The 11,517-nt window shown below is 37.9% G+C and overlaps 1 protein-coding gene across 2 annotated transcripts in view; it reads left to right on the top strand.

Moving 5' to 3' along the window:
• Window positions 1-3: 3 nt before the first annotated feature.
• Window positions 4-11,517, top strand: part of CNST (consortin, connexin sorting protein) — a 126,807-nt gene continuing 115,293 nt past the window's right edge. Inside the window, exon 1 of one of the 2 annotated variants that reach the window (XM_007481517.3) lies at window positions 4-349. The gene's annotated coding sequence lies outside the window, so the exon portion shown is untranslated. The remainder of the gene's footprint in view (window positions 350-11,517) is intronic. The other variant, XM_056816051.1, reaches the window with a different exon arrangement.

Raw genomic sequence — 11,517 nt, 5'->3', positions numbered from 1 at the left:
CCACTTCCGCTTCCTCCCACATTCCGTACGCCTGGGGGATTTGAGCAAAGGTGGGAGGGGAGACTGGGCGTCTGTCCTGACTCGTCACTCTATGATTGTGGCCCTTCGAGGGGCCACTCTAGCCACTCGCGCTCTATGCTCCGCGGCCTCCAGCTCGTAGGCTCTTGCCCCGGAGCGAGCCAGTCTAAAGAAGCCAGCTGAGTGGGGAGGAGGCTCTAACCCATAAGCACCCCAGCCGCCTCCAGAAAACCTAACGCTGTGACAGCTCGAAGGCGGCCATGTCAGCCCGCGGAGCTGGAGCCCGATCAGGTCTTTGATGGCATTCTGGACTCCGTAGCAGTACGCACAGGTGAGGAAGGTAGGGAGGCAGGGGTGATGGGGGGGCGGGAACTAGAGGAGGGGGCAGCGGTCGAGGCCCCATCTTCTGCCCAGAGCCCCCAGCCTGTCTTCCCGCGCACCCGCATCCCTCCGGCCCTCTGGGACCACTGCCTCGATTGAGTGCCTCCACGTTTTGGGGGTACCCCTATCTACCTCTCTTCATCCCCCTCCTAGTTGGGGGTAAGAGAGGAAGAGGTGTTGCTGTTTCCTTCCAAATACCCTTTTGCTGACTTTCCTGGGCTTATCAAGACCACTTCTCCTCTTCCCCCCCAACTTCCCCCCCCCCATCATCCACCACTTCTGCCTAGCAGGAGCATTTGAGTGCCTCTTTTGCCTAGTTGCATTTTGTTATTGTTGTGTCTTTAAATGCTTGTGTCCAGAAATAATCATTTTTGTTCAGTAAATGTTCTGATATTTGAATGAAATCAACACAAATTAAGTACTTTAAAATCTTAACAATCAAATCGAATACCAGTGTTTTTTGTTTTTGTTTTTGTTTTTGTTTTTAGGGAAAGGCATTCATGCTTCGAATGCTAAGCTACTTGCTTAAGTATAGCCTAAAGATGGTCAAACAAGTTGTGCTTTGGAGCGCAGTTTTGATGACCAGTTCCAAAGGCTCTAAAAATAGGAGGCTATAATGGAAATTTTGGCAGTCTTCTTACCTATTGGGCAGCGAAAGAAGACCCAATTCTTTTAGAGCGATTTCCGAGTTGAGAGATGCAAAGGAAAGCTAGTTCTGTCCCACGATAGGAGATGGGGGTGGAGGAGCAGAAAATTGTATCTAATCAAAGCTATAGCTTATAAAAAAAAATTGATATTCAGGGCCAAAGAAAGGAGTTTCTAAACAATGTATCGTTCAATAAATAATTACCAACGTCTGCAGATCATATCGCCTACTGATTTACTTTAAACTGATAATTAACTCCTTGAATTAAAGATTTGTTAGTACTACTGTGAAAGGATCTTTAGTCATTTTTTGATTGTTTATTATACTTTCGCACGTCTTTTTGAGGTCTACACATTTTTTTTAAACATCACATTACTCTTATTACTCTGGAAGATCTGATTGTTACCTTCTGATTTGAGTACTTAGTGAAAGACACTGGGCTTTCCCCACCCATCACTTTTTTTTCCTTACTATTTTTATAAACTTAAAAGTAGACCATACTTTTTCAAAGATTTCTTGTGGCACAAAAAGTTTAAAGTCGGAGTTTTATGGTAAAGTGGGAATTTAACTCACAAAAGCCATTCACATTTTTTTGAGCATTGAGCTCCCTAGTTATTTTAATAGGATGTATTTCTGAAGTGTTTTTCCATTTCATAATACTTGTTGGTAGCTGACCGATTTTCTAAAAAGCTGATTTAATTTTCCTTTTATTTCAGGGAAAAGAAGGAGGTTTTATGTATGGCTGGCCATTGAATTTCTATTGTATGTGCATTTTTATGATGTTGAAGATTTTTCTGTGTTGGAAGTGCTTTAAATTAGAATTGAAGTTTTATAAATTTCACTTATTAGAAATTCCAGCCATTAATGAATTGTTAAGAATTGTAAGATTGGGGGAGGGGGGGCAGCTGGGTGGTTCAGTGGATTGAGAGCCAGGCCCAGAGATTGGAGGTTCTGGATTCAAATTCAGCCTCAGACACTTCCTAACTGTGTGACCCTGGGCAAGTCACTTGACCCTCGTTTGGCCCTAACTACTCTTCTGCCTTAGAACCAATACATAGTATTGATTCTAAGATGGAAGGTAAGGGTTTAAAAAAAATGTTTTACTGCTTATAAAATGAATGACTTTCAGAATCAACATTTAGGAAAATATGGTGTGGTTCCCCTTTTAATTTTCTTAAAAACTGCATGTTATTTTTATTCTTTATCCTTTTTGTTTTTCTGCAAAAGGAAGGGCATGTGGTAGTGTAAAGAACTCTGTATTTAGAGTCTGAGAACCTATGGTCAAATTCCATCTCTGACATTACCTATGTGATTACCTTTAGCCAACCTGGTTCAGTGTCCTCATATATAAAATAAGAAATTGCACTAACTGGCCTGAGACCTCTCAGCTCTAACTAAATCTTTGAGCCCATGGAACAAATAGAATGAAACTTGTGCCAATGTTATTTTATTTCCTAGAATCTACTGACTTTTTGATGTTTCTTATCTTGCTTTTTTTAATAACATTAAAAGGAGGGAAGGAAAATGTCTTTTTAATTATCTTTTTCTTGGGATTTAGAGTATGAAAGGAAGAAACTAGAAAATATCAAAGATTCAGGGTTTTTGCTTGCTGTCAGAACTGGTGTTATAGGATTGTGATGTTTAAATGTTGTGATGTTGGAACTAAGAAGTTTTTATTCAGATTGAGTTCCAAGAAGTCTTTCTCTGGGTGTGGCCTTATTAAGGCTGGGGACAAACAGGTGCTGAGTAGTTAGTAGTTCATTGAGGATCATAAGAAGATGAATCTAGTGCCCAGTCATTTCCTGAGGTGTCATTATTACTTTCCTTTAACATCTGAATGCCAGCCATGGCATTGTTTAGGAATTTATGAAGTAAATACTTTTTAAAAAACCCTTTTTGTCTTAGTTAAGCATTGATTCCAAGGCAGAAGAATGGTAAGGGCTAGGCACTTGGGGTTAAGTGACTTGCCGAGATCATATAGCTAAGCAGTGATGAATTAAATTCTATGCATTACACTATTAACATGAAGTATGGGAAACTAAAATCTCCAAAGATGAAATTTCTGTGTGGTTTTTATTGCCCCCAGAGGTTAATTATCTCTCATTTTGAATTTTTAAAGTCCATTTTAGTCACAATTAAAAGGCCATTTCCTGTTTGTTAATTTTGTGACAGAAAATAAAGTTTTAGCATTGTTGATAAGGAAAGTAATTATATAGACTTTCTATAATAGACTGGAAGTCTTACAGTGATACAAGAAAAGTGGTGGTTGCATTATTGATTTGGTTTCTGATTTTATTTTATAAAACCTCACTTATATGCATATAAGATATAAGTATCAAGTTATTGACATACTCTCTGGGTTTATGTTTTGAGTTATTTTTCCAAGTAGGTGTGATAGTTGGCATCAGACAACCTTTTGCTTAGATCCCATACAAGAACATCTCCTTGGGAATTGGCTCTAAAGTAAAATGATCCTAGTAGAAATCAGCTCTACCTCAGGAGCACCATGTTCTCACTGCCTTTATTTTATCAGCTGTTGTTTTATAACTCACATATAGTACATATCAATGTTAGTCTCATGGACTTGATTACTCTTAATATGAAGTAAATACAGCAATGTCCTGCTTTGACAGAACCTTTGATTTAGAATTAGGAGTCAGGGGGCAGCTAGGTGGCTGGCTCAGTGGACTAAGAGCCAGGCTCAGAGATGGGAGGTCCTGGGTTCAAATTTTGGCCATAGACACCTCCTAGCTGTGTGACCCTGGGCAAGTCACTTAACCCCCATTGCCTAGCCCTTACCACTCTTCTGCCTTGGAACCAATACATAGTCTTGACTCCAAGATGGAAGGTAAGGGCTTAAAAAAAAATTAGGAAACAAATGTTCATATCCTCATTTTCCTGTTTATACTTGTTTGTGTGAGCTGGCATTTGTCTAGTGCTTTAAGGTTTGGAAAGCACTTTGCAAATATTTTATTCTCACAATCTACCCTGGGAAATTGGTATTATTATCTCCATTTTACAGAGAAGGAAACTGAGACAGAGGTTAAGTAACTTACTCAGGGGATTTGAAATTAGGTCTTACCAATTCCAGAATCAGTGGTCTTTTTACTGTGACATCTATCCTCCTTAACCTCTTTGAGCATTAGTTTCATTTTCTGCTAAGTGAGAAGGTTGGTCTAGATGGCTTCCATTTCTAAATCTCTAATCCTGTGAAACTACGTCTTGAGTAGTGGAGTATCATGTCATTGAGAAAAACAATAACTATTCATCCATGGAAATCATTATATACAATTTGTTTTTAATTTATCACATGTATCATTAAAGAAAAAATACATATAAAAATTCTGTCCTCTATGGATAAAAATATTTTTATTAATATCAATGACATTTCATTTAACCATTAAATATTTCCTTTCTATCAGTGTAAAAGATATGTTGTATGGATCAGTATGTTGCAATTGAGAAAGTGTTGGATCTGAAGTCTGAAGGCCTGATTTTAGATGTCAGCTCTGCCATTTTCTGCCTTTGAAACTTTGGGCAAATCATGTAGCTCCTCTAGAACAGAATTTTTTTTTTCTGTAAATTGAAGAGAGCTAAACTAGATGACTTCTTAAATCTCTGAATTTGTAAGTACTTTAGCAATTTTTTTTTTTATTAATTGAGGGTTAAGACTTTATGAGGGAAACTACAGTATTTTCACTGGTATTTTTTAGTTCCTTTTAAAATCTGTGTGTGTGTGTGTGTGTGTGTGTGTGTGTGTGTGTGTGTGTGTGTGTGTTTGTATCTGTCAGTGTTAGGATTAAAATTCTCTGGAGACTAAATTAATTTATAATTTTTTATTAGATAGTGAAAATGGGTTGGAGAGAGAGAAGGCACCTAATCACATACCTAGTTACCTAGATAATCTGAGTTTATCATCCACCTCGCATCTCCTGCTGCTTCCTAGCCAGACCAAATTGCTTCTTTGATCTCCATTTTATAACCCCAGTGAGGACACTCTTTCTGGGTCTCCCTTGTTAGACAGTCTTGCCCTCAGTTCTCAAGTCAGAGGCCTGCCTTCTGGAAGTTATATGGGACAAGAGGCCAGAGTCCTCTGGGATGCCATAGAGTCTCTTAAGGTCCTTCTATTGCATGCATGCATACCCAATCAAAGGGTGGGGTTGAGATTGAAATGGATTTAAAATTTTTTCCTTTTGAAAAGGAAAGAGGAATATAAATTTATGCTAATTTCACACAATCCCCTCCCTCTTCTGATTCTTTGGAAGATTAACATATTAGTCTCCCCAATAAATCATCTCATATATAATATGCATTTCAGGATTGTCTCACCAGAGTGCATAAGGGCCCAAAGATATTGTACATCTCATGGAGGGTCTAACAACATTTGGATGTTTCTTAACATATTAACATCATAACAAATTAAAAAATGATTAATAGATGCATTGATAAGGAGCCATTAGGGAGCATTCCACTTTTTTTTTGTACAAGGGTTTTACAATCAAGACAAAATGATGATTGCATGAGGGCCCAATCCCCCACAATTCAATTCATTATATCCAAAGGCTTATTCAGTCTCATGATGTTTTTGATTTCTTGGATATATCTTCTATTACTGTCATCTTTTTTAGTCAGTGTGGAATCATGATGGTCCTTACAGCATCTTTTCCAGGAGATCTGCCTTCCTAGCCTAGGTTATTGGCAATATCTTTTCCTAAAACTGCTTTAAAAAGATTTTAGTCTGTGGACCTTTAGGATAACTTCATAGCCCCCCATCCCACCCCCAGGAGACTGATACTGCCCAGGATCTAATCCTATATCTAAAACTTTATAACACAAAACATATATTACACAAAATAATGATCCAAAAGAGTAGATATTCATTTATAATCACAATATACTTGGTAAAGATGTATGACTAGGTTACTAATTCAGTAATGCAATGAATAAATTTATGGATCACCTCTCCCAAAAATAAGAGGAAAAATATATGTATAAAAATACAAATTATAACAAATCTCTGATACATACTCAAGGTCTGTTGGAAGTAGTTTATATCCTAACAAGCATGGTAGGTCAGATGCAACAATATTGCAGTTACCCACCATCTGCCATTACCAAAGAAAATTCTCACGCCAAAGAAAGGGCAAAAAGGACACAAGTCTGACAAAAAGGGGAATGTGGTTCTCTAGTATGCTTTCTTCTCTATAAAAGAGCCATAGGGATAACAAGCTGGAGGATTTTCTCATGTCTTATAGGCTGTCAAACAAGGTCTACCTCAGAATTTTGCTGACCAATCACTTCTCTGAGATAGCTTTCCCACTTTGGCATTGACATTTATCACCCCAATAGGTTTGATTGACATCTGGAATCCTCTTTATCAGCACTGATCAGTGGCTTGTTAGCCGTCTTTGTAATTTCCTGGTATCAGACTCAAATATCAGTTATAGTCCCATAAAATTTAATAAACAATGGCAGGCTTCAGTGGTCTAAGCTTTGGGATATGCAGTGTTGTTAGAGCTGTTAGATATTGTAAACTGATTCTTCAGTAGCAAATATCAGGTATAATTCCATAAACTGAAGTTTTAAAAAAATCATATCAAAAACTAACAAAACAATAGAGATGGGGGAATAAAAAAAGATTATTTTTCAAACCCCATAAAACAACATAACAGTTCAACGTGTGCATTTGAAAAAAAAAAAACATACACATTATTTAAAAGTTAAATCTATCATATCTCTAACGTGGTCATGATTCTCAGTATGCAAATACATAAGTTTTTCCTCTGATAAGCCTGACATAGATGTTAATACAACAACTAAGGCAAAGTCTGAAAAGGACAAAAATTCATAGAATTAAAAAGGCTCATTTGGCCACAGTTGCTTACAAACCCATGCCTTGTAACCATGAGAGGTTCCATCATGCACAATAAAATATCATATGGGTTTCTAATGCAGTTTGCTGAGTGTCATTCAAAATTCTTTGAAGCTCATGGACATATGTTCCAATTTATTAAGTACCTACTACCTGCTAGGCAATGGGGATATAAATATAGAAAGACAAAAAATAGTCCCTGTCTTTAGGAGCTCATGGTCTAATGGAGAAGACAACATGCAAATATCTTGCCTATCAACAAGGTGCATACAGAAAAAATAGAAAATAGAAAACAGAGGAAAGGTACTAGAATTAGGAGGAATTAGAAAAAAACTTATTATAGATGATAAGATTTAAGCTAGAACTTGAAGGAAACTAGGAAGTAGAGATGACAGAATTCTAAGTGTGGGGAATAGCCAGCAAAACTGCCCGGAGTTGGAAGATGGAGTGTCTTGTTTTTAAAACGGCAAAGAGATCTAGAGTGTTTTAGGGAGTAAGAATATATATGTTTGGATTGAGAGCCAGGCCTAGAGATGGGAGGTCCTAGGTTCAAATCTGGCCTCAGACACTTCCCAGCTGTGTGACCCTGGGCAAGTCACTTGACCCCCATTGCCTAGCCCTTACCACTCTTCTGCCTTGGAGCCAGTACACAGTATTGACTCCAAGATGGAAGGTAAGGGTTTAAAAAAAAAAAAGTATATATGTTGAAGTCTCCTACTTAAGGGCAAGAGTTGAAGGTAGAGAGAGATTGTGAGCTCAAGTATTTAATTCATTGAGGAAGGGAGTTTCTTAGAAGTCTGTAGATAATATTCCCCAGAATTTTGATTTAGTGATGGATGTGGATTCGTATGTACCTTAAAGGAGGTATGGTTACTGAGTGGTGATGATAGGAACTCTTAAATGGCCAGTTACTTGGGTGGGATGAGTGAAAGTCTAGTGGGTCAGAGCCTGGTCTCAAGAATAGCCAGAACTTGGGAGAAATGAAAAATGAAGAAGTTAAATGAAAGTCTCCTCCCCCACCCCACCCCCCTTTGGATCAGGCTTTTGTAATGTAATTGCCTGGAGTTAACAGTTAGAAAATGGTTGTTGTCCCCACAAGCTTTACTTCTAACCAGGATCTAAGATGGCTAAATCTTGACAGCCCTGATACAGCCTCCCTTTTACAATGGCTTCACTTCCTCAGTTTTCCAACTGACCAGAGTGGCAGTTGGTGACTGGCTTGTACTCCCCCCCACCAGGAATCAGGATGTCTCTGATCCTGTATGGAAACTCCTAGGCAGAGCCAGTGTCACTGGCTGCTGGCCTCAAGAGTTACAAGTGACAGTTGATGACAGTTGGTGACAGTTGATCACAAAAGCTTTTTTTTTTAATGGAGTTCTCTTAAATCTTGGAGTGCCAGTTGTAATGAATGAAAGGTTTGGTCTTTCAATATTGAGAGAGGAAAAGAGTAGAGATCTCCCTTCTCAAAGCGGGGGTTTAGGGGACACAGCAGATGTTTAGGGTTGGCTCAGAGAGAGAAGAGGGGGTTTGAAGATTTTCCCCCTTCTGCCTTTCCTCCTTAACTATGACTGCTCTCCTACATTTGCTCTTGTCCCTCTTGTCCCCTCTCCACTACTAGAGACCAAAGGGTTTCTTCTTAGGAAGATGTCTCTCCCTTTGATCTGTTCACTCACGCTTGATTCACAGCTTGAGAAAAGGTAACTTCTTTAATGTCAAATTGACTCAGAGTAATACAAAAGAATAACTTGACAGGGAAAAAATGGGAAAGGAAAGTGGGGAGAAAGGGGGTCCCTTTATCTAAACCCTTTTCCTTTCCTCCTCTTTGGGGGAAACTCAGGCTTTCGCATCCTGAGCCCCCTGACAGATAGTCAGGTTGGCTGACCCTGGGTTTGACCCCTTGGCCACAGTTCAGACCCAGGGCAACAGGAGCTGAGGTAAAATCTGACAGAGATTCAAAATGCCTTTCTCAAGCTTCTCTTCAGTGAATCTCTTCAATTGGGAAATGTTGGGGGGAAGGATTTCCAGCAGGAAAAGTTGGGTAACCCTCAGGAGGTCTTATTCAACCTTCTCTCTTCTGCTTCTCTTGAACTGAGAGACCAACTCCTCTACAAGCCAGAATCTTCTGCTCCTCCAAGATTAGAATCTCCTGGAGCCCCTGACTAGGAGATCAGTTCCACACACTCTTCAGCCTGACACTTTTTCTGTAGTGCCAGCCTCTGTCACACTTTTCAGGGGTCACAGTGAAAGGATAGATAGTTTTTGGTTGGGACTTTGATGAGGGGAGAAGGGTGAAGGCAATGCAAATATGGAATTAAGCAGTAGAGGATAGGAAAATGAAGTTTGAATGATAACCTAGATGATTTCAGAAGCACTATGATGGGGAGAGAATTTGTTAATCATTAAGTGAAATATTTAGGAAGATTTTCAAAATGTTGTGATCCTATGAGAGTTCTTGCAGAGACTTGGGCAGATTAGAAGATGGGGTGAGGATTTGTCCAGCACTATATTTCTCTTTTTTGAGAGGAAAAGGAATAACACCTCCAAATTTTTCTTGAATCTCCTAATAAATAAAAATGAAAGATTTATTAAGAGCTAATTTAGAATCTGGTAGTTTTCACTTTTTTTGGAATAAAATACCTTCTTTGTTAATAGTGGCTAGATAAGATTTACAAATAGTTGTAGCTTGTTTGTTAAATTATGCCCATGGGTATTTCTAAACATTTAGCTTTCTGTCTAAATCTGACATTCTTAATTTGAGATCTATGGATATGTTTTTTAAGAGTTCATTGACTTTATTTCCACATAATTGGTTTCCTTTGTAAACCGATGCATTTTTATTTGATCCATTTAAAAACATGATTTGCAGATGGGATCCATAATGCTTCATCAGATTGCCAAAGGGCAATGACACACCAAAAAGATTAATCTGAACTAGAAGGATTTGTTTTTAGTTACCAGGTTTTGCTTTTTCTTTATTTAGGAATCATTTCCCTAGGGGAAAATTCTTTCCTTTCAGTGAGGGAATACTTTTTTTTTTCCTAGACATTTCAAATAGTTCTTTCACAACAAATTCAAAACCACTTAAAATCCAAATTCTTATAATTGCATTGTTAATTATGAGAGATTTCTCAAGACTTTTTTGTCCTGACCTACACATGTGTGTATCTGTTTTAATGTTATATTTTGTGCCAGCCTTCAAAACTTTCCATCATACTGATAAATTATAATGGGATTTTTTCTGTTATTCTCGGTATTTTTGTGCTAGTAAGTACAAGTGGTAAGAAGTGTTAACTTGGAAATAACACAGAACTACTAAAATAGTCAGAAAGGGATAGGTCCAATAAACAGCTGCTGCACAGAGCCCACGGCCAAAGACTACACAGGGCCTACACCCTGGGGACTCTGGGAATGTATTCTTGGGAGAAGACACTGTGCTAGATGCTTTCATGCTTTCTCTGAAGAGTGACAGAACTTGGGGGTCTTTTATAACCTCTGGAGAACTTGGTACAGCAAACATGCTGTATGCATAGACATGCATAGACATGCATAGACAAGCGGCAAGTAGGCTGCAAAGTGGTTGCAACCAGCAGCTGGGGTATCAGGGAGCAGTCAGCCATAATAAATACAAAAGGAAAGGGTCAAGCCAATAACTGGGCTTCCTGAGAGAGGACTTTAGCACAGTGGGAGAAGCTCCTAAAACAAATAAAGGTACTCAATATTTGACTATGTCTACTAATCCCACCAAAACTAGGGTCCCCAAACTCTTTAAGGTCTATAGTTCAGCCCACATTGCTTGGGATTACCTTGCATGAATACCTGTGTTCCAGGTATATCCTTAATGACTACTATCTGAATAGAGAATTTATTTTTACATTGTCACAGAATTTTAAATTTTAATAAAAATATTAAGTTCTAGTATTTAAGCTTAAAGAAAGCACAACCACTTTTTAAAATCCCTGATCACAAATGTGAATTATTTTTTATCTTAAATATGTAGTTACCTTACAATAAATTATTTTGTGATATGCCTAAATACAAATGATGTATGTAATATGACAGGCAGAGTAAGTAATGAAAAGGCCAAACTAGAATCAGGAAATCTGGATTTGAATCTGTGTCTCTAACATATATTGTTCTTGTGACCCTAAGTAAGCACTTAGCCTCTCAGAGTCCCAGGCAACTTTCTAATAGTATAAATTTCAAAATTTCAAAGCAATGTCTAGATCTGCATTGGTAGAGGGAGTTTCTTAATGTAAGACTTGTTTAGACCCTTCACCTAGTATTCTAACTCCATTAACCCATTTTAAGTTAGTTGAAAACAGTTAATTTAGTAGAAATTATACTGACTAGAGAATTATTAAATTTAGTCCTTTAAAGGCAAAAAAAAAGATTTATTTTTGCATATTTTGATATCCCTAATCCAAATTCAACAACCTTGAAAATTAGCCTATATACATATTTTACATGTTACTTTTAACAAATTTTTTTATTTCATAGGTTTGACCCAATCCAGAGTTAAAACTGCAGTGTCAGTTCTTAAAAAACAAAAATTAAAAGCAGAATAATGTGACTTTCCCCATTTTGGTTTGGTAATCATTGT

The sequence above is a fragment of the Monodelphis domestica genome, chromosome 2 (assembly GCF_027887165.1).
Source record: "Monodelphis domestica isolate mMonDom1 chromosome 2, mMonDom1.pri, whole genome shotgun sequence".
Classification (NCBI taxonomy): domain Eukaryota; kingdom Metazoa; phylum Chordata; class Mammalia; order Didelphimorphia; family Didelphidae; genus Monodelphis; species Monodelphis domestica.
Note: the sequence above shows the minus strand (reverse complement) of the source record. Positions and strands in the feature narration are given on the sequence as shown.